The sequence below is a fragment of the Rattus norvegicus genome, chromosome 2 (genome assembly GCF_021556685.1).
Source record: "Rattus norvegicus strain SHRSP/BbbUtx chromosome 2, alternate assembly SHRSP_T2T, whole genome shotgun sequence".
NCBI classification, from domain to species: Eukaryota; Metazoa; Chordata; class Mammalia; order Rodentia; family Muridae; genus Rattus; species Rattus norvegicus.
In genome coordinates, this window is record NC_141535.1 from 113,879,564 (window position 1) to 113,906,666 (window position 27,103).

The 27,103-nt window shown below is 45.4% G+C and overlaps 1 protein-coding gene and 1 long non-coding RNA gene across 10 annotated transcripts in view; one reads left to right on the forward strand and one right to left on the reverse strand.

The window, feature by feature from the left end:
• Nucleotides 1-19,810, reverse strand: part of Gpr160 (G protein-coupled receptor 160) — a 79,792-nt gene extending 59,982 nt beyond the window's left edge. For 2 of the 6 annotated variants that reach the window (XM_087630626.1, XM_087630620.1), the window contains exon 1: nucleotides 480-739. The gene's annotated coding sequence lies outside the window, so the exon portion shown is untranslated. 6 annotated transcript variants of the gene reach the window in all.
• LOC134485610 (uncharacterized) lies at nucleotides 273-6,810 on the forward strand. Of its 4 annotated transcripts, none has more exons than XR_015674363.1 (4): nucleotides 377-808; nucleotides 2,409-2,477; nucleotides 5,592-5,826; nucleotides 6,294-6,810. It is a non-coding gene; the product is annotated as an uncharacterized LOC134485610 (long non-coding RNA). The 4 variants fall into 4 exon arrangements; XR_015674362.1 differs by having other exon boundaries at nucleotides 763-971; XR_015674364.1 differs by lacking the exon at nucleotides 2,409-2,477 and having other exon boundaries at nucleotides 273-808.
• Nucleotides 19,811-27,103: the final 7,293 nt, after the last annotated feature.

The following is a 27,103-nucleotide window of genomic DNA, read 5'->3' on the forward strand; positions in this document are numbered from 1 at the left end:
GAAATTATCATAGGAGCCTACCCCTGTTAACTTTAAGAACTTGAGTCAAAAGGAAACGCTAGGTATAGGCTGTGCCAATGTGTGCTTGTATACATTTATAAATATAAAGCACCACTTTTCGCGTGTCCTTTGTCATCGTAGGTAAGATCTATCTCTGGGATCTGAGAACAATGCCCTAATCAGATCATTTGCACAAATTAGGGACGAAGCGGGCGTATTTCCTTCTCCTTCCTTGTAGACAGGTGGGTGTGGTAGCCTCCGCAAGGGAACAGGGACATGGTGGAGGGTTGCCACTGTTTGGCCACCACTGCAGAACGTGGGAAGTTGCTTCAGCCTGGCTCCCCAGGGCGGGTCCCCGAGCCAGCTGCCGAGTTCCAGTACCAACCGCCCTGCAGAACAACTGTGACCCGGGGCTCCCTGACCGGGTTCAACGGCTCGGCATGTGCCGAGAAAGTCAGCGAGGAACGCCACACACCCACCTCACGCCTCTGCCTGCTGCAGAAGCAGGCTCGGAACCGCCTCGTGGGGACCCAGCACCCGTGGGACACTGCCCCTCGTCCGCCACAGACGTCCGCAGAGCTTCGCGCTCCGCTCCGCGGCGTCACCCTGCGTCCTAGGAAGGGAAGCCTCGTCGTGACGCGACAGGCCAGTGGCCTCCACAAGTCGTGCGCTCACCTCCGCTAGCACTCGTCAGCCCCCGCGAAGCACGAGTGGTCTGAAGCCACCAACCTCCGTGACTGACTGAGGGGCGGAGCCGCGCGTCGCTCACCTCCGCTCCCCCCGCCCACCTCCGCTCCGCCCGCCCCAGGTGAGCCTCCTCAAGGGGGCGGGGCGAGGGGCGGGGCGAGGGGCGGGCCACGCAAGGCTCACCTCCGCTTTCCCCGCCCGCCCCGCCTCCTGTCCGTGGTTACCGCCAGAATAATTTGGATACTCTTTTTGCTCTTAGCCTAGCCCGGCCCTGAGTGCTCTAGGTAAGGTTCGTGAGTCACCGTGGTCACTCTTCTGGCTCATACTGGAAAAAACAAAACAAAACAAGCTCTAGTTTCCAATAGCTTGCAAGCGCGCACTCCCGAGCTGACTGTGTAGGACGCCCCCGTGGGTTGGGCGACCAGAGGCGACCCAGTTGACCAATTGAGTAGGCAGAAGACTGCCTAGCCTAAGATGCACCCAACATGCTGTTGCTCTGTTTCTCAAGTTTAATTTTTGGCAATTGTCTGCAGATGAGTATGTTCCCGAGGCTACAAGACTCGAGCCACTAAGCAGCTGCCTTGGTGCACCATAAATTCTGATTTTTCAAAATCAAGACCTGCAATAACATACATTGAAATTCTTTCTCTGCCGGCCAGTGTTAATTCAGCAAGTATTTGTTGAGAACCTATGGGTTGTTAGTCATTTAAACATTTAACACAGGGCACGCTCGCTTGCCTCCCACTGCTCTCCAAGCGGATCCATGAGTAGAATTGTAGTCTGGGCCTTTCTACCTCCCGGTGGGGCTGAACTGACCTTGCCAGGACCTCAGAAATGGCCTGACAGGGTAGTAAAGGCCCCTTGGGTGTTAAAAGTGGGCTGTAAGGGGAATTAGGGTTTGCCCACCTCCCAGTTCAGAGGAAACACCCTAGAAGAAAGAAGAGATGATGAAATCAAGGGAGGCTGTGAGGTGTTTCAGCCCAGAGCTCCCCTGGGGGCAGAGAAGTAGGTGTGCAGTTCATGGACCTAAGAAAAACAGCAGCAACCATCTGTGGAGTGTGCACATCAGACAGAGCCAGCCATACATCTCTTTAACTGTATTCCAACCTTGCACACTAGGCTTAGCAGAGCAGACAATGCAATCCATCCGTGGACTGGTACCTTGCTAGCAGGGGACTAGAAGAGTCGCTCCTAGGAGCCGGCCTACACTCTCCCAGTGCCTTTCTCAATGGTCCAGGAGGCCGAGCTGGTCCTCACATGCTCCTAGCATTCCCAAGTACCTCCGCATGCCCGTTCTCTCCCTCCATCCCCAAATATATTATTATTATTAATAGCTGTCCTTAGACCTTTCCCATTTAGAAGTTAGGATGACTATATACCAGATTCCTTCTGTATTTTGGCAGACTCGTTGCTTCCCAGTTTCTCCTCTTCTGTAATAATGGAACTGAAGGGGAGCCCACAGCCTCTTCTGCCTCCCTTTTGACAAAATTCAGGCAGAAAAGTGCTGTGATGGTTAAGCTGACCTCCAACTGGATTGGTTTGGAACTACTATGGAAGCATAGCTCTGGGTGTATCTGGGAGGCTATTTTCTGAGAAGCTCCATGGAGGTGGGAAGACCCACCCTGAATGTAGTGTAGCACCATCCTTGTGGACTGGGGTCTCAGATTGAGTGAAAGGGAGAAGTTGAGCTGGGTTTTTCTCTCCCTGTTACCTGACTATAGCTGACATCTCTGCTGCCTGAAGCTGCTTTGGGGAAGTACTTTGTCACAGGAACCAAGAAATGAACTGAGGTAGGAGCCCAGGCCTCCTAGAAGCCTGCATCAGAGGTTTTGGTCCCAACTGCCTTGCCTCTAAATTGTCAGATGTCTACAAGAGACATACGCTGTCTCAATAATTCCCCACCTTAATTTCTTGGAAAGAACTACTCTCCTACAGGAAGGTAATTTACCAAGCTGAAGTGTCGCAGACGTCATTGCTGGGGAGAGCACAGTCAATGTGATTCTGGCCCAGGGATGCTGAAGGAAGCCTGGTTTTCTTGACGAGGACCTCCTCTTCTCTCCTCCAGTTTCCTTCTTGCTGTGAGCTGGGGGTGAAACAGTAACCTTAGACCAAGAGCGACACCCCACAGAAAAGGGACTTTGCCCGCCCTAACATGTTATGTCCAGACTCCTCCTTTCAGGAAAAAAAATTCCTTCTTTGCTTAACTCATGGTCTGGATAGTTCCATGCCATTGAACACCATAGCAGCAGATATGCTGTTCTTTCAGAAGACGAGGCTAAAAATTATTCTAGGTGCCTTAAAGGGCGTTTGCAGGGAGAGGGGTTTTCCCAAGCATCAGAAATGACAGGTTTTGAGTTTAATCTTAGCTAGTTACGTTAGCCAGTGTTCTCATATACGTTTGTGAATTTAAGCTTTGTAAGTCAAAAGCTATCATAAAAAAAGGCCCATGATGCATAGTGTGGGGCATATAAAAAGTGATTTATCATCAATCATGGGCATCTAGTTTCCACCCTCTACCAAAGTTTCCTCTAGCAGAACTCAACTTCACATATTTTTATAAACTGGGGACAGGACTCGTTCCAAGATATGGTTGAGGGGAAGGTTTTTATTGTAGGTATGAAAGAGAGAACATCCAGAACCATCTGGAAGAATCCAGAGCGGAGAGAGAAAGCAGTACACTGACTATGGACATGCTCAGACTAGGCCTTGCAAGAAAAGAGCTGGCAAGAAGAGGGGATGGGGAGGAAAGAGGAGGAGACAAAGAGAGGGCCAAGAGAGGGGCAAAGGAGCTCAACGATAGCAGGAATGGCAGGGTTATGAGGAGAAATGAGTAGCTGGGGGCGGGGCAAGATCCTGTGGCGGTAAAGCGTGCACGGTACAGGAGCAGGTAGGAAGAGCTAGGATGCTAGCATAGACTCTGAAATGTGTAACAGGTACTGTGATCCTGAGGGAGCCTGGAGGCCAGCACGTGCTTTGGTGCTGATAGGCACCACAGATGGGCACTTGTCCCTCTGCCAGTGATAAGGAAAGTGGTTCCTTTGTTAGAGAGGAACAAGCCTTACAAGTTCTGATGGAATGCTGGCTTCTGTCTAATCACCAGAATGTGGGAGGGTGGACTCTCCTTTGGACCTGACAATATTCATTTCCCAGTTTCATTCCTTAGACAACTGCTTATTCAGATTCTAAATGTTTTTGCCACAGCAAGTTTCATTGCACAGTCCCAGTACCTTTTATTTATGTGTCTGTCTGTGTCTGTGTCTGTGTCTGTGTCTGTGTCTGTGACTATGTTCTCTGTGTCTGTGTCTGTGTCGTCTGTGTCTGTCTATGTTTGTGTCTGCCTCATGTGTGGGTGCCTGTGGAAACCAGAAGAAGGCATCTGATTCTCTGGAGCAGTGGTTACAAGCAATTGTGAGCTTCCTGATGTGGGTGGCAGATCCACTGGAAGAGCAGCAAGTGCTCTTAACTACTGAGCCATCTGTCTAGCCCTTGCCTAGCATCTTGCCTTGGGCAGGGAAGTAGCGCTGTGACGAAACACGGTGACCAAAACAAGAGAGGGTTCATCTGGCTCACGTTTCCATATCACTGTTCATAATCAAAGGAAGTCAGGGTAGGTACTCAAGCAGGGCAGGAACTGATGCGGAAGCCATGGAGGGGTGCTGCTTACTGGTGTAACTGCCATAGCTTGCTCTGCCTGCTCTCTTGTGGAACCCAGGGCCATCAGCCCAGGGATGGCACCACTTCCAGTGGACTGGGCTCTCCACCACCAATCACTATTTAGAAAATGTCCTACAGGCTTGACAACAGCCTGATCTTTCATAGAAGCATTTCTCAATGAAGGCTTCCTCCTCTGATGACTCTAACCTGTGTCAAGCTGACATAAAACTAACCAGGACACATCTTATTTCTTCATTTCCTAGACGCTCTACCAAAAACATGCTGTAGTTTGGTCAGCCATGAATCATTACTGGTTTAACAGGCAAACTGCAAATATCTATTTGACTCGTGGGTTTTTTTTTTTTTAGTGTGTGTGTGTGTGTGTGTGTGTGTGTGTGCGCGCGCGCGCACACATGCATATGTGTGTGTCCTGGCACCCACGCAGGCACACATGGAGGCCAGAGGTGGATGGTATGGTGGAGTCTTACTGTCGTTCTCTGCTATGCTAGAGCTTGCCACTTTGTTTGTTTTTAGCTAAACCAATAGTGAATGAGCCCCAGAGCTGGAGATTCAGGGTGAACATCCTTGCCTGGCTTTTGTTTGAGTGCTGGGATCTGAACTCAGCTCCTTGTGTAACAAGCACTGCTACTCACTAAGCCATCTTCACAGCCACTGTAGCGCTCTCTCTCTCTCTCTCTCTCTTTCTCTCTCTCTCGCTCTCTCTCTCTCTCCCCCTCCCTCCCTCCTTTTCTTCCTTCCTTTTTCTTTTCTGCTTGTTTTCCTTCCTTCCTTTCCTTTTGGTTTGCTTTTCGTTGTTTTTCATTGTTTTTTGTTTTATTTTGTTGTTATTGTTGTTTTTGGTTTGTTTGTTCATTTTTGAGGCAGGGTTTCTCTGTCTAGTCCTGGCTATCCTGGAACTCACTCTGTAGACCAGGCTGGCCTTCACCTCAGAGCTCGACCCATCTCTGCCTCCTGAGTGCTGGGATTATAGATGTTTGCCACCACCACCCAGCTGTAGCTCTTCCTTAAGTCTGAAACTCTAACATCATCAGTGTCTGTAGGTTTATATTTTAATTGCTAATGATATTTTAGTGGTCCACAATCATCTTTTTTTTTAAATTGAAGCTAAATAGCATTAAAATTTTATGTGATTAACTTCGTTTTTATTGTTGTTGTCGTTGATGCTGTTCATTTGTTCATTGAGCTTCAGCCCAGAGCATGTTGGGCACCACTTGGCTTTTGTTTTCCAGATTTATTTACCGTTGTTACACGCGTGTTTTGCTACATGCATGTCTGTGTACTACATGCATGCATTGGACACAGAGGCCAGAAGAAGGTATCTGCATCTGATAGCCATGCTAGGCTCCTGTCTGCAAGCACACCACAGCCTCAGTAACAGCGTCAGAGCCCCAGGCCTCCCTTTGAGCTGGATCCTAATTTGGGCCTGTCACTGGACCTCTTTTAGACTCAACTCTTTAGTGCAAGGTATTCATTATTTACCTCTGAGAATTCAAACTCCTAGCATAATTAATATGCAGCTCATTATCCATTTCCTTAAAGATGGGGTTGAGTCCTCAAATTCACGATCCCACAGCCTTGCAGCTTCAGCTCCAGGACTGGCGGCATTCTGCCAGTGTGCTTGGATCATCCTTCTCTAAGTCATATTGACTATAATAGAATATACTTTAAACTAAAGGTCTGAGTATGGTTCCTGGGGTTATAGCAGGCTTAAGGAACTGCTCTGAGTATACAGGTAACTTATACCGTGGGATGGTTGCTGCACTCCTGTTGGCTTGTCCCAGGAGCTTCTCAGCACGGATTTACAGAGTGGCTCCTATAAACCAGGTATGGAGGAGTGTGTTCTGAAAATTAACATAGGCCTGTGGCGCTGACTTTTAACTGCTGGAATGCCTTGCCTAACTGATTTAAATATTTTATATTAACACTTGTAGGGTCGCAGCAGGCAGCCAGTGAACCTAGACCTCTGAGGAGTAATAGGCACACCTCTGAGGAGACCCCTGGGCAATGACAGCGGCAGACATTAAACACAGCCGGCTGAGCACTGAAGCAGCCCAGCATCCTCTGGAGAGGGAACAAAAACGTGCTACAAAAGTCAAGACTCAGCCGTTAGCCTGGGTCCAGGGATCTGTCGCTGCAGAAGGCACAGGAACCAGCTGGTGCTGAGTCTTGTGAAATCTGGGAAAAATGGTTTCAATCCATGAAAAGAAGCCTTGCTCAGCCTCTAGACGCACTGATCCGTGGGATTTACTTCAAATCATCCAAAAAGAAAAACAGAAAAAAAGAAAAAAATCAGATAAACCAAGAGGGTTCCGTGTGAAGCAGAATGGGTCATTCATTCAAGATGGTTGTTGAAGCTGGGTTGTGGGTACATTCGAGTTCTTTATACTACTTTGTGAATATGTTAAATTTTCACCAGAGTAAAATCAGAAAAACTTTCTGCTGAGGGAATCTTTGTGCAATTTGTGGATTCTTCTTTACCGGTCAATATCGAAGCCTATGGCCAATGAGCTGAGGCGGGATTAGGAGGTGGGGCCATTTGGCAGAGAGGGGGGAGAGAGAGAGAGAGAGAGAGAGAGAGAGAGAGAGAGAGAGAGAGAGAGAGAGAGAGAGAGAGATGGAGATGCTATGATAGAGCCAGGCATGGGGGAATTCACTGGGAATGCTGATGGAGACAGACTCATGACACTGAGGACCTGGTGACTAACCGTGTGACACTCCTAGAATAGAACATATGGGATATTAAGTTACAAACTAGTTGGGGAACAGGCCCATGTTTACAGCCCAGGCCTTTGTTCATAAGTCTCAGAGTGAGCATTTCTAGGAACAAACAGGACCGGTGGGAAAACACGAGGTTATAGACGGTATCAACTACTCCATTCCTCTAGCTTTGGTGAAGAGAAGAAACCATAGGAGGATTGGGCACAGATATGAGGAGCCCAGCCTTTGCTGTAAACCAGGTGAGAGACAAAGCGAGGCTCTGAAACCTGGTGCGCAGCTGCCGAGAGGACTTCACAGAAGCGTGTAGGTTCTAGAACACCGAGGTCTTGAATTGGTAAGGCTCACTCACCAGTTCAGTGTGAGGAAGACAAAGGTGCTGTTGGGAAATGTGTCCGGGTGAACTATGAAGGGAGAGTCCTGAGAGAGTCTCAAAATATCCCGCTGTCTGGGCGGTGCAGGGTAAGCCCAGCACTGTTTGAGGCCAGCAGCCTGAGGAGTTCCTTTCCTGCCTACGGACCTGAGCTCAGGGAGAGCTAGATCCTCCAGCCGGGGTACTGACCAGTGGAGCTGTGCCACCCGTTCTGAGGGCTTGTTTTCCTTATTCAGTTTAACCTTCTGGCAACACCAGAATTGTGTTTCTGTGGCAATTCTAGATCTACTCAAGTCGATGGTCAATTTAACTATTCCAGCCTCAGTGCCTCAGTAAAACTTCCTACCTACCCTCTGCCCAGATGGCAGTTTGGGACAGAACTGTCTGTTCTGTTTTCTCAAAGCCAATAAACCTGCCTCATTCACTGGTGTCTGTCTTCAGTTTGTCATCAGGCAGGAAGCAAGAGAAAACTGTCAGTTTCTCCTTGAGATGGAAGTCAACTTCCTTTTTGGCTCCACTGTGGTCTTCCCATCATGCAGTGCTAACTTAAGGAAGTGCTGGAGACCCAGATAAAGACACTCCAGAGAAAATTCTATCCACCCGTGCTTGTTTCCCTCAGGTTTGCTCAGCAAGCCTGTTCAATGACACATCACCAGTGAGCATACTGCAGAATTAATACATGAACTTTGAAGACAAGTTAAACCAGTTGCTCATCTCCATCCCAAGAAGCCAGAGTTGTTGTTTAGTAAGTTAAACTATTTTCCTCCAGATGAGGCACTGATTAGGTTCCTTAGTTCAATTTTTGGAACAATGTTCCCAATTTTCCTGTGTGTTTCTTTACCCCTTTGAGAAAAGGAATAGTGTAGGTTCAAGGCAGCCAGCAGATTTAATACCCAGCAATCTCGCTCCTGATTTTTTTTCCGACTGGAGTTATCAAAAATAACTCATCAATATTCATAAACTACATTTACTAAGTTAGGCAATTATTCTAGCCATTAAATATCTCCTCCTCATGAAGTTTGACAAAATGCGAGATGTTATCTCTTACCTGGTTTCATTATTGAAATTTTCAATGGGCAAAACCCAGAGTGTGGTGGGACTCCATGCTCCCCTCCTCCAGTCCCAGCAGTGAACTCACCACCTGGCTCATCTCAGCCCCATGCAGCACACTTCCTCCCTTGTACTTTGTTCTGAAGCCAAGCCCACTAACCATTGCAGTCTGTGTCTCTAAAAGATAAAGGCTTTTCAGGGGCCAAGTGTTTTGTCAAACATTTCCCAAGACTGGTTTGTGAAGACATTTTCCAAGAAATGGCTCTGGTATTTAGAAAACGCTGCATTTTGGAGGATGGTGGAAGCGGAGGTGATTGTGTTAAATGAAATAAGCCAGACACAGAGACAGACAATCATGTTGTCCCAGATGTTAATGTACCTGCAGTACAAGCATGAAGCCCTGAGCCTGAGACCCAGAACGCATGCTTAAAAAGCTGGGAATAGTGGCGCACACTTGAAATGCCAGAAGGTGGATTCTTGGTGCTCTTTGGCCAGCCAGTCTAGCTTGCTATGTGAGTTTCAGGTCGGTGAGACACCCTGTTTCAAAGCATGGAGTGAACGGTTCCCCAGGAATGACCCCCTTATACTGAACTCAGGCTTCTGACTGCACACAGGCACATATGCAAAAGCTCCAAATGAATACAGACACACATGCATGCACACAAACATATACAGACACACATGCATGCACACACATATAAGAGCATGCAGGTGTACACACACACACACACACACACACGATGAGAAAGTAAAAGTAGAACTGGGTAGAGGAAGAGGAACAGCAGAAGGAGGGAATATTACAACACAGGGCAGTCCTCCCTCCACCCCTCCTCCTACTACCCAGCAGCTTTTTGACCTCTAGGACTCCACTGTTGGTCTGGAGATACAGGCATTTCCAGTTAATGACCACCCCTCCCAGGTTAAGCCTCTAAATTGGAATCTTTACCAGGCTTGAGGCTTACACAGCTCAGTAAAGGAGAACCACATCGCTCGGACTAAATTTCCCCTCCAAAGCCGAGTCTCCATTTTAGACATGGCCCAGGATTGGTGAAACATCTGCTGTGCCTCTCTAGCCAGCCCGCTTTCCTGACAATGGGAGGCACTCTACAGAGACGAGTGCCTCCAGCAGGTCAGGTGGAATCAGAGACAAAGGGATGGTACCACAAGGGGCTAGGATGAGCTTTCTCCACAGGAGCCCAGCAAGCAGCCCAGCCAGCAGGACACCTCTCCATACTTCAAGCCTGGGACAGAATCACCCCACTTTCCAGCTCACAATCGCCTGCCTCATCACTGCTTTTCCTCTACCAAATACAGAAAGACTTTCTCTGACTTTATTCTTAGATCTAAAAGAAGTTTACAAAGAAAAATTTCCGACCCTGCAGCCAAAGGCCTTAACATCATTTGGGGGCGGGGGTATGACCACTTAGTGCAAGCTTGCCTGTCAAGGTCCCAGTGATGAACACTGTGATAGCTGGATTGTGGCCACTCAGGATATTGAGACCGCATCCTTCAGGCTGCTTCCACCATCATTCAGACCTTCACTGCAGTGATAAAACAGGAGGATTTGCCTTAAATGTGGAACAAAGGGCTCTAGGAAGGTGAGAGAGTGCCCTAAGGGGCCCCCTCCACCATAAATGCCACATCCCCAAGACAGTCTGTCCTTGATGTTGTAGGAAGACAGATTGTTGCTCCCTTTTGATAAGGAAGGCAAGCCACTGGAGCCTTTAAGTTGAAGACAGAACAGCCCTCAGTCCCAGCAATAAGACAGAAAACAGCTCTGATAGAGGCTTTGTGGGTTTTCTAGCGTCTCAGAAGGCTACCATGAAAACATGTGACAAATCATTTAAATAGCTCATCAATGCTGAAGCAGAGAAAACAATTTTAAGGCAAGAAGAGATCCCACAAGATAGGGAACAAATCTGGGGCCTTGGTTTCTTGGCATAGGAGGATGCTCTCATGACTTCACCACCTTACAATGAAAGGACCTTGATGGGTCTACGGGCATCATACGCCCTCTTCTGGCCAACATCACCACCAATGTTCTGGAGGTTCTGAAAGTTACTCTCACCGGTCAGCCAAATTACAGTAGGGTAACTGATTGTACTGGTAGTGTGATGGTTTGCATATGCTTGGCCGGGGAGTGGCACTATTAGAAGGTGTGACTTTGTTAGAGGAAGTGTGTCACTGTGAGGGTGGGCTTGGAGACCCTCCTCCTAGCTGCCTGAGGATACTCAGTTTGTTCTGGCTTCCTTCGGGTGAAGATGTAGAACTCAGCTCCTCCTGCACCATGCCTGCCTGGATGACAATGGACTGAACCTCTGAACCTGTAAGCCAGCCCCAATTAAAAGTTGTCCTTATAAAACTTACATTGGTCCTGGTGTCTGTTCACAGCAGTAAGACCCTAACTAAGACAGGTAGTAGTAATTAACTCATTAAAAACTTTAAAAGTCCTCCGCCAGGTTACCCTCAATCCTAAGGGCCACCGTTAAATATAGTACTCCCTGCCTCGACTGGCTCACCAATGAGCCCATCTGGGTTGAATAGTGGCCTCTATCAAGGGAGCTCACTTGAAGAGCTCACACAGTTAGAAAAGAAAAGCTCCAGCTTCACCATATTTGCCCTTCCTGTGGCACACAGAACACCCCTGTGTTCACTATAAAGGAAAGTTACATGATTTAAGTGCAATTAATAAAATCATGTGGGTTTAGGGGTCCCCCCCAAAGGGGGCTAACCTCATCTCGGCAATTCCCACCAACATCCCTCTATTAGCAATAGACATTAAAGGTTGCTTTTCTCTCCACCGGAGGGATTGCCAGAACTTTGCATTCCTAATATCCTCCTGTTAACAACTCTGAGTTATGATTCAAGTGAACACCCCTTCCCTAAGGAACAGCAGTCCCCCCATCTGCCACAGCATTAATGCCCTACTTAGACAAAGGTCTCCACATTTATTATTATATGAATGGTATCTTGGGGTTGGAGAGAATCTTCCACCTTCCCCTTCCCCTTCCAACTTAAGGATCAATTAATACCTTCCATATTTTCTCTGGGATTTAACAATAGCTCCCCACAAATACAGTTTATCCCGCACAGCACAATCTTGGGAAAAGAAATTTCCCTCACCTCAATAAACTCTCTTAAACCCACCTTTTCCCACCCTCAAAGCTTATCTCTAGCCTCCCTCCAAAGCCTTTTGGGAAACCTTAATTGGCTTGCCTGTGGCTTTCCCTCCCCACCAGTACCCACAGCCTTTCTTTGATCTCCTAAAAGGTGATTAAAAACCCATCCTCCCTGTGAGCTCTCTCCTCTGAGGCAGTTGAGGTTTAAGGCACCATTGACACAGCCCTGAAAGACTTGGCTCTCCTAGGTATGACCCAACAATGCCTGTACAGCTTCTTCTTTTTATCCCCTCCTCTACTCTGGTGAGGATACTGTCTCAGGCCCCAGGGAGCACTGCAATGGCTCCACAGCACCCCAGTGGGCTGAGCACCTAGAACTCTGAGGTCGATGAACTCACTATCATGATTAGAAATGGCAGAGACAGAGCCCTGCAAGCCTTAGAAGAAGAGCCTGATACTCTGTCACCTCTCTCTCTCTCTCCTCTCTCTCTCTCTCTCTGATATTCAGTGACTACCCAAGTCACTCCTGTGTTGGTGTTAGCATAGTAATCCCGGGATAAACTGATAATCATTACCCTAATGAAAGATGGGTTTCTGCCCTACCTCTGTTGCAGTGGCTCCCCCACCCTTCAAATAAGCTCATCACTAAGATCCCCTCAAAATTTACTGATGGAGAAAAGATGGGAGCCAAGGCAATAAAATAGTACTCCCCTGGGAATGAACCCTCCATTACTCTATTCAGAAAGTTGTCCCATCACTCCCCCAGTATAAGGAACTATATGCTCTCTAGCTCTGAAAGAAGTTAATGGGCCCTTGAGTCTTTCCTCAGACAGTATATGCTGTTAACTTTTTGGAAAATTAATTCATTGTTACTATCCCAGAGGCCCAAGTGACCTCTGAGTCTATGACTCCATTTTAGAGAACTTGAGTTCAGACAAACTAGCAGGCCAGTACCTAGCATTAGTTTCCAAGTCATCCCCCAATAAAACCCAAGCCTAGCTCCAGTCTCTAGGCTAACCCCCAACAAGACCAGTGTCTTCAGGTCATTCCCCCAACAAACCTGCAGCCCCAGGTTACAAGCCCACCCCTTTGCCTAGCAACCACCAATGCAGAGGGAAATAGAAATTAAGTTTGTGATTTGATCCCCAACATCAGCCAGTTATGCTGAAGGCCACAGTGGCTTTCCAATCACATGCTTGCCCACTCACCCTGTGCTTACTGCCTCTATAAATCTTGTCCCGACAGATGTTCCGGGCTCCTCTCTACCAAAAACTGTCCTGTGTGTTGGCGGTGAGCTGAGGGGCCAGAGCTACCTCTAAGAAAAAGGCCCTGTTGAGATTTACATCTGATTGGCTCCTGTGTGTTTTGGGGGTTCTCCAACACTTCACTGGCACTACGTCACAGTAATAATGTTTCTCCTGCTTGGTCTGTGATTATCAGGAATTACTGATGTGACCCCTCCCCCACCCCCACATCAGATCAGCAAGCCCACATGTATGCATTCACCATATGCAGGACAGTTGGTGGCCTGAACATGCTTCCCCCCGGGGAACCTTGCCTGCTGTGCCCCAGCTCATCCACACGCACTCCCGTAACTGTACCTCTGCATACGATGACCCAGGGTTCGTGTAGTGAGGAAAGGTGATGAGTTTTCATACTGGGTACCAGCAGCGAAATGATGCTTTCAGCTCAGGACGCACCCATGGACCCTCGAGAAAAGCAAGGGCCTCCCCCTAGTAAATCTTCCACATGTAGTGGGGTTCCTAATAAAGTTACTTCCAACAAAGCAGATTTTAGCAACCACTCCCATCCGTGCCTTCTCCTCTCTCTTTCTTGTTTAAACTTACATGTGCATGTGAGTGCATGCCTGTTCACATATATGTGCATGTACTGGCTGGTTCTGTCTGTCAACTTAACACAAGCTGAAGTTATCAAAGAGAAAGGAACCTCAGTTGAGGAAATGACTCCATGAGGTCCAGCTGTAAGATATTTTCTCAAGTACAGATCAAGGGGGAGGACCCAGTCTATTGTGGTTGGTGCCATCCCTGGGCTGGTACTCTTGGGTTCTATAAGAGAGCAAGCTGAGCAAGCCAGGGGAAGCAAGCCAGTAAGTAACATCCCTTCACGGTCTCTGCATCAGCTCCTGCTTCCTGACCTGCTTGAATTCCAGTCCTGACTTCCTTTAGTGATGAACAGCAATGTGGAGGTGTAAGCTGAATAAACCCTTTCCTCCCCAACTCTCTTCTTGGTCGTGATGTTTGTGCAGGAATAGAAACCCTGACTAAGACAAATAGACATGGAGAGAGTGGACAGCCTTGTCTTGTTCCAGATTTTTGTGGAATTGCTTTGAGTTTCTCTCCATTTACATCCATTTAATTTGATATTGGCTGTAGGCTTGCTGTAAATTGCTTTTCATTGTGTTTACCATATGTCCTGATCTCTAAGACTTTCATCATGAGGAGTATTGGTTTTGTCAAAGGCTTCTTCAGCATCAAATGAGATGACCGTGTGTTTCTTTTTCCTTTCAGTTTGCTTATATGGTAGATAACATTGGCAGATTTTTGTATGTTGAGCCATCTCTATATTGCTGAGATGAACCCTACTTGATCATGGTGGATGATTTTTTTTGATGTGTTCTTGGATTCGATATGTGAGTATTTTTGTATCAATATTCATGACAGAAATTGGTCTGCAATTCTTTCTTTGTTGAGTCTTTTTTTTTTTTCTTTTCTTTTCTTTTCTTTTTTTCAGAGCTGGGGACTGAACCAGGGCCTTGCGCTTGCTAGGCAAGCGCTCTACCACTGAGCTAAATCCCCAAACCCCTTTGTTGAGTCTTTGTGTGATTCAGATATCAAGGTGACTGTGGCCTCATAAAATAAATTTGGTAATGTTCCTTTTGCTTCTATTTTGTGGAATAATTTAAGGAGTATTGATATTTGCTCTTCTTTGAAGATCGGGTAGAATTTTTCACTGAAACTGTCTGGCCCTGGGGTTTTTTGATTGGAAGAGTTTTAATGACTGCTTCTATTTCCTTAATGGTTATAGATCTATTTAAATTGTTTATATACTATAATGATTTAACAAAATTGTTTATTTCTTTTAGGCTTTCCAATTTTGTGGAGTACAGTTTCTGAAGCATGACCTAACAACTTTTTGGATTTCTTTAGTGTCTGTTGTTATGTCTCCATTTTGTTTCTGTTTTTATTAATTTAAATATCATCTCTCTGACTTTTAGTTTTCATAAGGGGTTGTCTATCTTGTTGATTTTCCCAAAGAGTCAACTCTTCGCTTCATTTATTCTTTGTATTGTGTAGAGACAATCTCTTGCACTGTATGGGAGCATCACCTGTCATTAAAAAAAACCTATGATCAATGAGCTGAGGCAGGATTAGAAGGTGGACCATCTGGGGGGGGGGAGAGGGAGACAGAGAAATTTTGGGACATAGTCATACACAGAAGATTAGCCCTGAATGGTGGTAGACATGATCACAATAAACTGATGGCCAGGTAACCAGTCTAGACCTGACTTAGAATAGAATAAATGGATAATTAAGTTATGAGCTAGTTAGGGAACAAGCTACGCTATTCACCTAGACATCTATTCACATATAAGAAATCTCAGAGTTGTTATTTCAGGGAACAAAGAAGATGAGTGGAGAACCACAAGGTTACAGATGGCACCAGCTTCATTTATATTGCTGTGATAAAACACAGAAGAAAATCAACTTTAGGAGAGGAAGGCTTTATTTGACTTATAATTCCAGGCTCGTCACTCCTGGGAAGTCAAGGCATGAAGGAGCTGGAATCAGCTGGTTCCACCCACACTCAAGAGCAGAAATGCTCACACAGTATTCTACTAGTTTCCTCTTATATAGTCTAGGGTCCCAAACCAGAGTGGGTGCTGCCCACTTTCAGCCAAGGTCTTCCCACATCGATGGGGATCAAGACTCCCCCACCTCCCACCCGCCACGGACATACCCACAGGCCAACCTAATCTACCCTCTTTCTAGGTGGTTCTAGGTTATATCAAGCTAACAATTAAATCTAATCATCAAGAGAAGCCTTCCTTTGTCTGTTAGTAAAAAGGTGAATAAACACAAATTCACCTTGGCTCCAGGGAGAGAAGCCAGAAATATAAATCAAGTTCAAACTGATGACGACTCCTATGAGGATCCTGACTTTTACAGAGTTAGGGCAGCCAGGACAAATTATACAGAGATGCTCTGGGAGGGCTCAACCACCATAAACAGCTGATGGCCTGTTCTGGGGACTTGGTCTTAGGCTTCCGGAGACTTCTTTGTTCTGTTTTATTTTCTATGCTCACTGTCTTAGCTTGGCTTTCAGTCCTGGGACTAATTCAATGCCCCTCCACAGAAGTCCTCTTTCTGCTTCCTCTAGTCAGAGTAGGTTTAGTTACTTGAAACTGAGTTCTGCGCGGTACATAGTACCTCAATAGGAATATTGTCAGAAGAGTGCCAGGCCCAGAATCTAGTCTGAACTTAAGTACAGTGGAGAATAAGACTTCTCCAACAGGGGTGGAGGTTGGGGGTAAGCTAGTGCTTACATCACTTGCTTTGTTAGCATGAGTTCAGATCCTTAGAGCCCACGTAAATGCCTCATGAGCCATGCTGACCTGCTTGTAATACCAACCCTGGAAGGCAGAGACAGGGGATCCCCCGAGCAAGTCACCAGCAAGCATGGTCCCATCCACAAGCTCTGGGGTTGACTGTGAGACCTCAAAAAATAAGGACTCAACTTACATGTACACTATATGCATATAGACTCATACACATGTGATCACATGCAAACATGACTACATACACGTGCACATCACACACTTAAAATGGGAAAAGAAAAGAGTATGATTTTTTAAAAGCCAGGAGAACTGATACTCCAAAAAGAAGCAAGGTAGGTAGAACTTAGCTGTTGGAAGAGGAGTGTCTAGACATGCTCCAGAAACTCAGAGGAGAACGAGTACATATTTCTTTCCTCATCTTGGCATTGGAGTTAGTCTATAAGATTTCCACTTGGCTTTCCAGGTGGTATTTTCTCTGATTAATCCAAGCTGCTCATTTAATATTATCCACAAATGCCTGAGTATCTATCTTTGCATACCTGTAGGTTTGTTTGTTTGGTTGGTTGGTTGGGTTTTTGAACCAGGTCAGAGGCAGTGCAGGCTGGCCTTGAATTTGTGATCCTCCGAGATCAGCCTTCTGCTACACCATCACTCCATAGGCGTTGCCTAGATTTTGTACACAGATTGTCCTGTTGATTGTTTTGGTTCTCTGAAGACCAAACGCCATCTCAAAGTTTTTCTGATCCCACAAATGGTGAAGTTTCTGCTGGTTTTAAAATTCTCAAACCACCTTGTATCTTTTTCTTTACCATTTCTAATTTGATCATGCCATTGAATAACCTGTGTACTGGACTCATCTCTGCTTTGTGGTCTGAGCTCCCTCCTGTGCAGTAGAACTCACACAGCACAAGAGCACACAGAGAAGGATTCGGCAAACCCTGAGCCAATTCACTGTGACAAGTAAAGGAACATACTTCACAGGGCTGAGCTACAATGACTAGGGTTTTCTGGAAATTACTCTTGTAGGCAGAGAGTGGTGGCTCTGTACACTCTGGTGGATGGGGAAGAAAATGGAGTTTTAAGTGGAGCCTCAGTCTGTGAGGACTCGAATAACTATTTGTGTACTTCTCTCTCGTACAGGAAGTGAGAGTCATCTGTACCAAGATAATGTGGGAGATGCTTCTACACACAGTATAGATCTTATGATGCTGAAAGTCAAAAGTGTGCAAGAGGGGCTGGGGGAGGTAGTTCAGCAGTAGAGTAGAGGGGTGGGTTGGAGCTCAGAGCATACCATGTACGAGTCACTAGGGTCAAATTCTAGCATCCCCAAACCAAACAAGAGCAAAAGCACACATGGCTTTCTTTCTTTCTTTTTTTTTTCTCTTTTTCTTTTTTCTTTTTCTTTCGGAGCTGGGGACCGAACCCAGAGCCTTGCACTTGCTAGGCAAGTGCTCTACCACTGAGCTAAATCCCCAACCCCACACATGGCTTTCTTAAAACAATCCCATTTGCACCAAGTAAAGAGAGGCAAATGTTTTTCAAGATTTCAAAAGTGGCGGTGTGTGTCTTAGGGTTTTACTGCTGTGAAGAGACACCATGACCAAGGCAACTCTTATAACGACAACATTTCATTGGGGCTGGCTTACAGGGTCAGAGGTTCAGTCCATTATCCTCAAGGAGGGAACATGGTAGCTTCCAGGTAGGCCTGGTGCAGAAAGAGATGAGAGTTCTACATCTCCACCTGAAGGCTGCTAGCAGATCACTCACTCCTAGGCAGCTAGGACAAGGATATTAAGGCCCACCCCAACAGTGACACGCCCACCCGAACAAGGCCACACCCACCTGAACAAGGCCACACCCACCCAACAAGGCCACACCTACTCCAAATAGTGTCAATCCCTGGGCCAATCATATACAAACCATCACACTGTGGTTCTTATTTGTACACGTTTACCTGAGATTGCCACACTTATGCTAAGAGTTTCTTTAAGGCTAGTGAGGTGGCTGCATGGGTAGAGGGACTTGCAGACAAGCCTGGAACCCCAACCTTGTTCCCTGGAACCCAACCCAAGTAGAAGAAGAGAACTGACTCATGAAAGTTGTTCTCTGACCATCATACACATGCTTTGCTATGTACATAGCCCTCTTTACATAAATAAGCCAATAAATGTAATAATATATAAAACAGTTATCAAGATAAGCAATATATGTGTTGTATACTTAAAATTAAAACGGAAAACAAAAAAACCAATTAGATGTTTTAAATGCTTTACTTTGAACAAGATGAAACCAACACCACACAAATATTAAGTAGTATTTTTTTTTTTCGGAGCTGGGGACCGAACCCAGGACCTTGCGCTTCCTAGGTAAGCGCTCTACCACTGAGCTAAATCCCCAGCCCCTTAAGTAGTATTTCTTAATTAACTGCCCAATTAAGCTGGGCTAGCACTAGAAGACCACAGACAACCCCTTTCACTGTGGGTTTCTGGTTGCCTTTGCCTGTGTGAAGAAATTGATGTTGTACCAGTCCTGGAATACATCTGCTGGAAATTTTTAAAAATTCTGTAATTAGATGTCATATCAGCACCACCCCCTCCACACACATTCCCCAAAAAAATACAGCCAGCAGGAAGGAAAAAGGATTATTCTCAGCAGCACAGAACAATATTTTCTGTGCTTCCTCTTGACCTTTCTTTTTAATGTGCCAGGAGGAAGGTAAACAGATGTCTATTCTGAAGTTATGATTTATTTTAGATATGTTTAACTTTAATGGTGATAAAACCCTAGATATTTAGGAGACAAACAAATTGTTATTTGAGATTGTCCCAGATGTAAGACTCGATGCTGGAGTCTCTCAAACCAAGAGGTCCATCCGAGTTACTCTTTTGTACCTTTGCTTTCTGTCCTAATAAATCATGGATGTCTTCCACTTGGGCTTGTAAACTCCTGGAAGGCAACATTCCAAGTCTGGTAAAGTGTTCTTGTCAATGCTAAGAAGGAAGCATGGGGTGTCAGGAATAGCAGCAGCTAAGGAGCTACTCACAGTTCTCTCCTGCCTGTCCAAGGTCTCCATGTTCCTCTTCTTTCTCAAAGACACCATTGTATTGGTTGCACTCTGCACTTGACTTACCAGATCCTTAACAAGGACAGCTTTCAGATGACAGCGATGACAGCTTTGTGGGCAGAGGAGCATCTCTTCCTGTTTTGTTGGCACACGAGGAGCTCTGCTCCTTCCTGGGTTTCTGTCTGGCTTTAGAGACTCCAAGGTCTCATGTGTAGGCAGAGAATCCCTAATTGTTTCTTGATTGGGTAAATAAAGACGGCAGAAGCTTAATCATTGGGCAAAGACATAGAGGTGGTTTTTCCAGGTCCCAGGAGGAAGAGGAGGAGAGGAGATAGACAAAAGGCTTTCGTCTGGCTTTGCAGGGAGAGACACAGACACCATGTAGGCCTAGGGGCTATTAGAACCGGTGGCAGCCTCTGCCACTGGATGAATTCTAATACAGAATAGCTGAGTTTGGGACAATGTGGGAAGCCAGCAGACTAGTCGCCATTACAAGATGGTGCCGGCTTCCACAGGCGCTACTAGTAAACAAGCTGTCTGCCCATGACCACATATACACGCCCCGGGGTGGGCTGTGACTTGGCGCGAATACTTGGCTTGCACATGCGCACACAGCTTGTTTACTAGTAGCGCCTGCGGAAGCCGGCGCCATCTTGTAATGGCGACTAGTCTGCTGGCTTTCCACAGGACAATAGATTCCAAGCCCACAGGTTGTGTCATCTGGCTGATTTTAAAATATTAGATTGTCTGGTGTCTTCCATCTGCTACGATTCATTGGGCAAGAGAGAGGGCACACCCGTGGGACAGTCATTGGTGGTCAGCAGAGCCAAATGCAGGAGGACAGGGGGCTGTCAGCCAGTGGAACATGAGTGGCGGGCGTTCTCAGGAGGGACTGTTGATGGGCCAGAGCTGGATGAGAGTAGGAGGATCCGGCAGTACACTCTCAGGAATGCGGGCAGTGGCTGTTCTTGGAGCATAGCTGGGATCTCAGGAAAGCTTTAGTGAGCTGTGGGGGCTGACTAGATAGCAGGCGAAAGGCTGTAGTCCCATAGCCTAGCAGGAGCAAGCATGGTTTTTAAAATTAAACACAACACTCATGTTTCCAGCTTTATGGTTCAATCAGTACTGGCTGAATGAAGAAAGGAAAAGATGCTGCTCTGCACTCTTGCAGGATACTTTCTGCCTTGGTGTTCCAAAGCTGAGACTGTATCCTGCAATATCAACCTGGGGCTATACTGGCAGTCTAACTGGTACCCCTTCGTCTCTGTGGGGAGTGGATGATGTCCTGAGGGAATGTGTATTGTTGATGTGGGCTCATCCAATCAATAACCTTAATGCTTCAGATCTATAGAAATGACAATGCCTTCCTCGAGTCCAAGTATTCCTGACAAACAATTGGCCATTACCTAAGACCAGCGTTTAAATGATGTAGACCACAGCTTCCTACTCGGGAATAGTCACAGCGGAGACTGCGCCCCTGCACAGACCTCCCACTGAGACTGGTTAGCCCCGCCTCCTCATGGGGTCCGTAATAAAGGTTGAGTTTCTAGGAGTAAGCACAGCTCACCTGCTCCTAGCTTTTCTGTATGTGTGTCTATTGTCTCCTCATTCCAACCCCACCCCATTCAGGTTCCCAGAACATATAGGACTTACAGGGCTTAGCAACGTCCATCATACCTCTCAAGGTATACAGGGTAGAATAAGAATATGATCTGTCAAAGGGTTGGGAAATGGAGTTCCCCCTTGTCAGGAGCTGGTCCTCTGCTGTGATGGTTTGTATATGCTTGGCCCAGGGAGTGCCACTATTAGAAGGGGTGGCCTTGTTGGAATAGGTGTGTCACTGTGGGTATGGGCTTTAAGACCCTCATCCTAGCTACCTGGAAGCGAGTATTCTGCTAGAAGCCTTCAGATGAAGATGTAGAACTCTCAGTTCCTTCTGTGCCATGCCTGCTTGGATGCTGCCATGTTCCTGTCTTGATGACAATGGACTGAACCTCTGAACCTGTAAACCAGACTCAATTAAATGACTCACATTGGTCATGGTGTCTGTTCACAGCAGTAAAACACTAAGACATCTGCTATCAGGAAATTATGCAAGTATATAACTGTGTCTTGGCATTTATAGTCATGGTGTGTGCTGTGTGCATATGTGCATGCTGGGAAGACAGTTCAGTTGGTAAAGTGTTTGCCTCAAAAGCATGAGGGAAAAATTGATCCCTAGAACTCATAAAAAGGCTGGGCCTGTCAGTGTGCTCTTGAAATTCCAGTGTTGATCCCCTAGTTCATCTCTCGCACTGTGACAAGCACCATTTCCAGAGCAACTTAGGAGAGGAAAAGCCATAGTCCATTACTGAGACAACTTAAAGCAGGTGCCCAAGGGACATCATTTCCTTCAACTAAGGAACTCACTTTGTAGCCAACAGTACAGGAGGAGGCATGGAGGACGATAAGACACACTAGCTGTGTCATCCTCAGCACCATTCTTTCTTTCAAGATTGACTTTCATTTTGTGCATGGGAATGTCTGCCTGAGTCTATGCATGAGCATCATCTGTGTGTCTGTGCCCACAGAGGACAGAACAGGACATTGGACCCCCTGGAACTAGACATACAGAGAGCTGTGAGCTGCTGAATGGGTGATAAGATTCTGGTCCTTTGAAGGTACAGAGTATTTAACTCTTGACATTGAGCCACCATCGTTCTAGCCCCTCAACAAGTTTCCTTACACAGTTCAGGAACAGTACTGTCCACAGTGAACTGGGCCTCCTGCATCACTTAACAATCAAGACACGTCCACAGGCCAATCTAATCTGGGCAACTCCTCTCTCAGATGACTCTAGGCTGTGCCAAGTTGATAGACAAAGCTAAGTAGTCAGCTGGAGGAGGGAGGGACAAGCCATTCCAGGAGCTTCTTGGCTAGCCAGACAGGCTTGCTTGGCACATTCTAGGCCAGTAAGGGAGTCTGCCTCAAAGGAAATATGAGTGGGTGGTGCCTGAGGCTTCTACATGCATTTTGATACTGGTGTATATGTACCCCATGTGCACCACCACGTGAATGAACACTCATACATTTGTGTGTGTACATATACACATTTACACACAAACGCACATACAAAGCTACAAGCAGAGAAAGTCTCTGTGGACCCAAGGAGGTGAAACACATCCACTGAATCACTACAGGCCAATGTGCAGCCCTGAAAGAGTAGCGCTCCAGGTTTATACTTTTCCCCAGGAAGCCTCCTGCTGCAAAGAAGAGAGACAGTTCTGCTGAAGAACTTCAGCTGGCCACCCAGAAAGAAGAGGGCTGGAAAGACTAAGAGCTGGAGGATCTAGGAGTTGGCTATGAGATTGTGTCTCCTAGTAAATTCAGAAGCTACACCATCGAGTCTCACACATATGACTGTCTAACATGAACTGAACAAGGAGAACAGACATGCTAACACAGGATGGGTAAAGTCTGGAAGGTCTCAACCCTACGCAAAGAACTACAGGCAAGTGAGGTATGCTGTGATCTGGTCTTCCCCAGGGAAGAACACATCAATTGATATCCAATTGATATGAAGTGGTCAGCCCTGAAATCATATATGCAAGTAACATTATACTGACAGCAGGTTTTATGTATGTTTTTATGTATTTATATAACAAAATTAATAAAATAGAGGCTAAGAATTTGAAAAACAAGGAGAGATACAGAGGAGAGTCTGAAGTGAGGAAGGGGGAATGATGCCATGATAACCTCAAAATACAGTGAGAGAGAGAGAGAGAGAGAGAGAGAGAGAGAGAGAGAGCGCGCAAGCACACAGGTTGAGCAAGTCATAGAGAGAAAGCCAGTAAGCGGCACTCCTCCATGACCTCTACAGTTCCTGCCTCCAGATTCCTTCCCCTGGCTTCCCTCAGGAATGGACTTAAGTAAGTTAAAACAAACTTTCTCCTCATTTCATTTCATTTCAGTCATTTCAGCACTAGACACAGTAACTGGACACACATCTTGATGCACTTTCCCTGTTCTGACATACTACTACTATCTCGTTCTTCCAGATCAAGATATTCCCAGGGCAAGCCCTTCCCAGATTCCCTGTCTGAGCTGGTATTCATGTATGTGATGGCATAGGCAAGCCACAGGTACTCTCAGCATCACACAACACTCTGTGTGAATATTAAGGATCAAATTACATTAAATAAAGTACCATTGGCTGTTGGAGTGGAATGCTGACAAATCTAATTACTTAAATCATAATCATATTCAAAGTCCAAACTTTGCCACATGTGGCTACATGCAACACTCTTAAAAACAACAACAACAACAAATGAAAAAACAAACTGACCTTATTTTGAGATAGGGTCTATGGTACAAAAAAAGGTGGTCTAGTATTTCCTTAAAATAAAAATGAGGCCAAAGTAAGTATGATGAATTGATTTGAGAGAAATATCCCATCCTCCCCCTTTAAAACATCATGACAGCAGAGATCACAGGGGCTCAGAACTCAGGGGTGCACCTGAGTTCAGCACCTACATTGGGTAGCTCCCAATCACTTGTAGCTCCAAGAGATCTGACATACTCTCCTGGCCTCCAGACACTTCACCCCCCCGCCCCCACACACACACAAATCTTTGAAAGCATTTTCTTCCTCCAATTCTAAAATGGCAACCTTACAGATATACTCTTCGTGTTGAAAATAGCAGGGTAGAAAAGCCACGTAATTAAGCTTCTCAGGCACTCTGAACTAGGTTCAAGTATACGCAGACTGTCCTACAGATGTGCACAGCTGAAGGTAGAATATGCAAATGTAATTCTGCAGTTATCTGCAGACATGGCTGCTAGGATACACAGGCCATGCTTTCAAAGTTTCTGGGTTCCTTTCAATGACGAGAATCTAGCAAGCAGCTAGTTGCCTGGCTCTAGTTCCAACAGAAGACAGCTTCCTTTTTCTTTTCTTTTTTTTTTTTTTTTAAACTTAGTTAAACTTTATTCACCTGTCTTCAAATTGAAGGTAGTGGAGTTAATAGTTTTCTCATGATTCTGTTACCTGAAACCCAAGGTGTGGCAATACTGTATGTTGATAACATGCATTCTAAATTGTTAGGTTTTAGTATTTTACAGCATCTGTCTTCATATATTGGCTCTGCTTGCTTATCCCCATGGAACAATGCCTTGTTTCCAGGTATAGCATCAAAGAAAACCAGTATGTGTGGAACAGTGGAACAGCAATTATATGTGGAATAGTGATTATGTATCAGACTGTTGTCTGGGTGCTTTACTGAAAAAAATAAATATCTCCTCTAGTTAAATTAATTAGGATAGGCATCCATGAATGCCAAACTTACACACACACACACACACACACACACACACACACACACACACAAACACACATTTGGTTTGTCTTCAAACTTGGAGTCAGCAGTTACACAAGACAACAAATCAAAAATCCCTGCGTATGTTACTTTTGAATAAACCAAATAGTACAGAACAGAGAAAGATGTTAATGTTTGTGAGCATGGAGCGCTACACATCTGCAAGTCTAGCACTTCCCCTGGTGGTTTGTTTGCAGGACTCTCTGGGCCAGAGTTACCTCACAGTAGACACAGGATACTCACAGCTGTGGAAAGTCCCTGATGTCACTGGAACATACACCTGAGTGTGTGTGTCCATGGATATAAAGAAGACGGCTTTCTATCAATACTTTGAAGACACACGTGGTTTTGTCAAGTGTGGGAACAGGCAAAGAGAACTGCAGTTTTAGGGACTGCATGCAGGTAGCATCACAACAGATACCCCCTTTGTCACAAAAGGTGCCAAGCACAAAAGTAGGGAAAGAAATTTGGGGCAAGTGGTGACCTTTGACAGCTGGGGCAGCCTCACTGTAGAGATGAGAAACAAAACAGAACATTATTTGACATCTGAGTGTCACCCACTCAGAAGCCAGAAGGCACAGGAGCCCACTGCTCACCTCCATTCAGGTCCACCTCAGTGGGCAGCAACCACAGAGGAGCTGGGACTAAGAGACCTAGCACATTTGGCAAACCCTTGCCCAGCACTCGTCACACTGGCTGTTGCTCCGCAGTGGCAGACTGGACTTTCCTTCATGGTGTGCCTCAGCAGACTCTGACATGCAAAAGTGCTCCCACCGGATTACTGACTGGACAGACAGACAGACCTCAAACACTGTTGTAATGGAGAAAAAGCATTTTACCAGCGATATGATTAGGGATTATTTATTTCCAGATTGAGTAAATATTTAAAACATTACTCAATATTGGAACATGATTTGTCAATAAATTCTATTCCAGGGGGCAGAGGCAGGAGGATCTCTGTGAATTTGAGGCCAATCTGGCTTATGTAGATAGTGTTCTAGGATAGGTAGGGCTATATGGTGAGACTCTAAGAGTACCATAGATTAAATGCCATAACTACAAATGTGATCAGTCTTCACTATTTTTATATTCTAAGTTCTGCGGGTACATATTTGAAAAATATGCCTGTAGTACTTTTATGGCCAAGTGTTAAGCAGCAAAACCTGATTGCCCATTATACATAGCTTGGCAGTGCATGGATAGGGCTGTCTTCTAGGCCGTGCATCTTTTTTTTTTAATGTCTGTTTTTTACACTTGTGGTCTTTTGTTTGTGACTTTGTTTAAAATCACTAAAGGAAGAGTTAAAATGCCATCTCCTGTTCCTCAAGGGTACAAATGCAGTGATTTCACTCATGGAGAAAATATGTACTAGAAATCTTCATTCAGGCAGAAGTTAATAGTCTATTGGTCATAAGTTAAGGAATCAACAACATATATTAACATGTCTTTTAAATAGAGACAGCTAAAACAAGTTTACGTACTGGTTGATTAAATGTTGGTAACAGGAGAAACTAGTTGGTAATGTTGGAGAGACTTAGCCTTAAACACGGTGGTTCAGGATGTTACTGCAGCCTACCAGAGGCTTCACAGGATATAACCACAGTGAAAAGCAGCTGTACGTATTGCTTTTCAATTTCTACAAGTCTTAAAAAAGAAAATGTATAAATGACATGACTTTTCTAGGCAGAATCTAATTGGTATTCATGATCAAAAAACCAAAAAGAGAAAACACTAAAATCCATCACTACTGCATATTTTAATGTAATATATTAAAATTTATTATTTTCTGGGTAGTATTCATTGAAATTATCAATTAACATTCTCTAGAAGGCCTTATCATTTAAGAATTAAAGAATTCTGTAGGAGGGAAAGGAAAAAGCACCCCAGCTAGCATGTTAATTTTGAGAACATTCACCTATGCGCTCTTCTTTCCTCTGGACTTAGTCCCTGCTTAGTTCAATCCTACATAGGCCCATGTACACACAGTCCATAGTAAACCCTACAGTACTCGAAAGCTTTGTGCTTCTCCTTACAGCAGCACTCTATTGGCTGTTGTAAACAATTTTCCATGCTCGGATACAAGGAAATTTAGTTAAGCCAACAAAGACTTATGACAGAGTAAATATTTTGGTTTTTTTCAGTGTTCAACTTTGAACCATACAATAGAAATTAAGCAGAGCTTTCTACTTCATACCTAACTACAATAGAATACGCTCCCCAAAAATCAGCAAATAATTGTAAAAATCTTACTAGCATTCTGTAGAAATCCACACACGTCAGTAAGTGAATTTGTGGCTGGCATTCATTCTTCACTTTTTAGACTAGACACAGGACATATGTTATAAGAACTTGCAGGTAAATATTGAGTGCCTGGGTACTATACTAGTAAAGGTTAACCGAGCAGTTTTGTTGTTATAAGATTTTCTTGTTCCATTTCATACCCCAAGTAGGTCTTAATCTATCAGTGACTAACAGGTTCCTAAGCTGTAA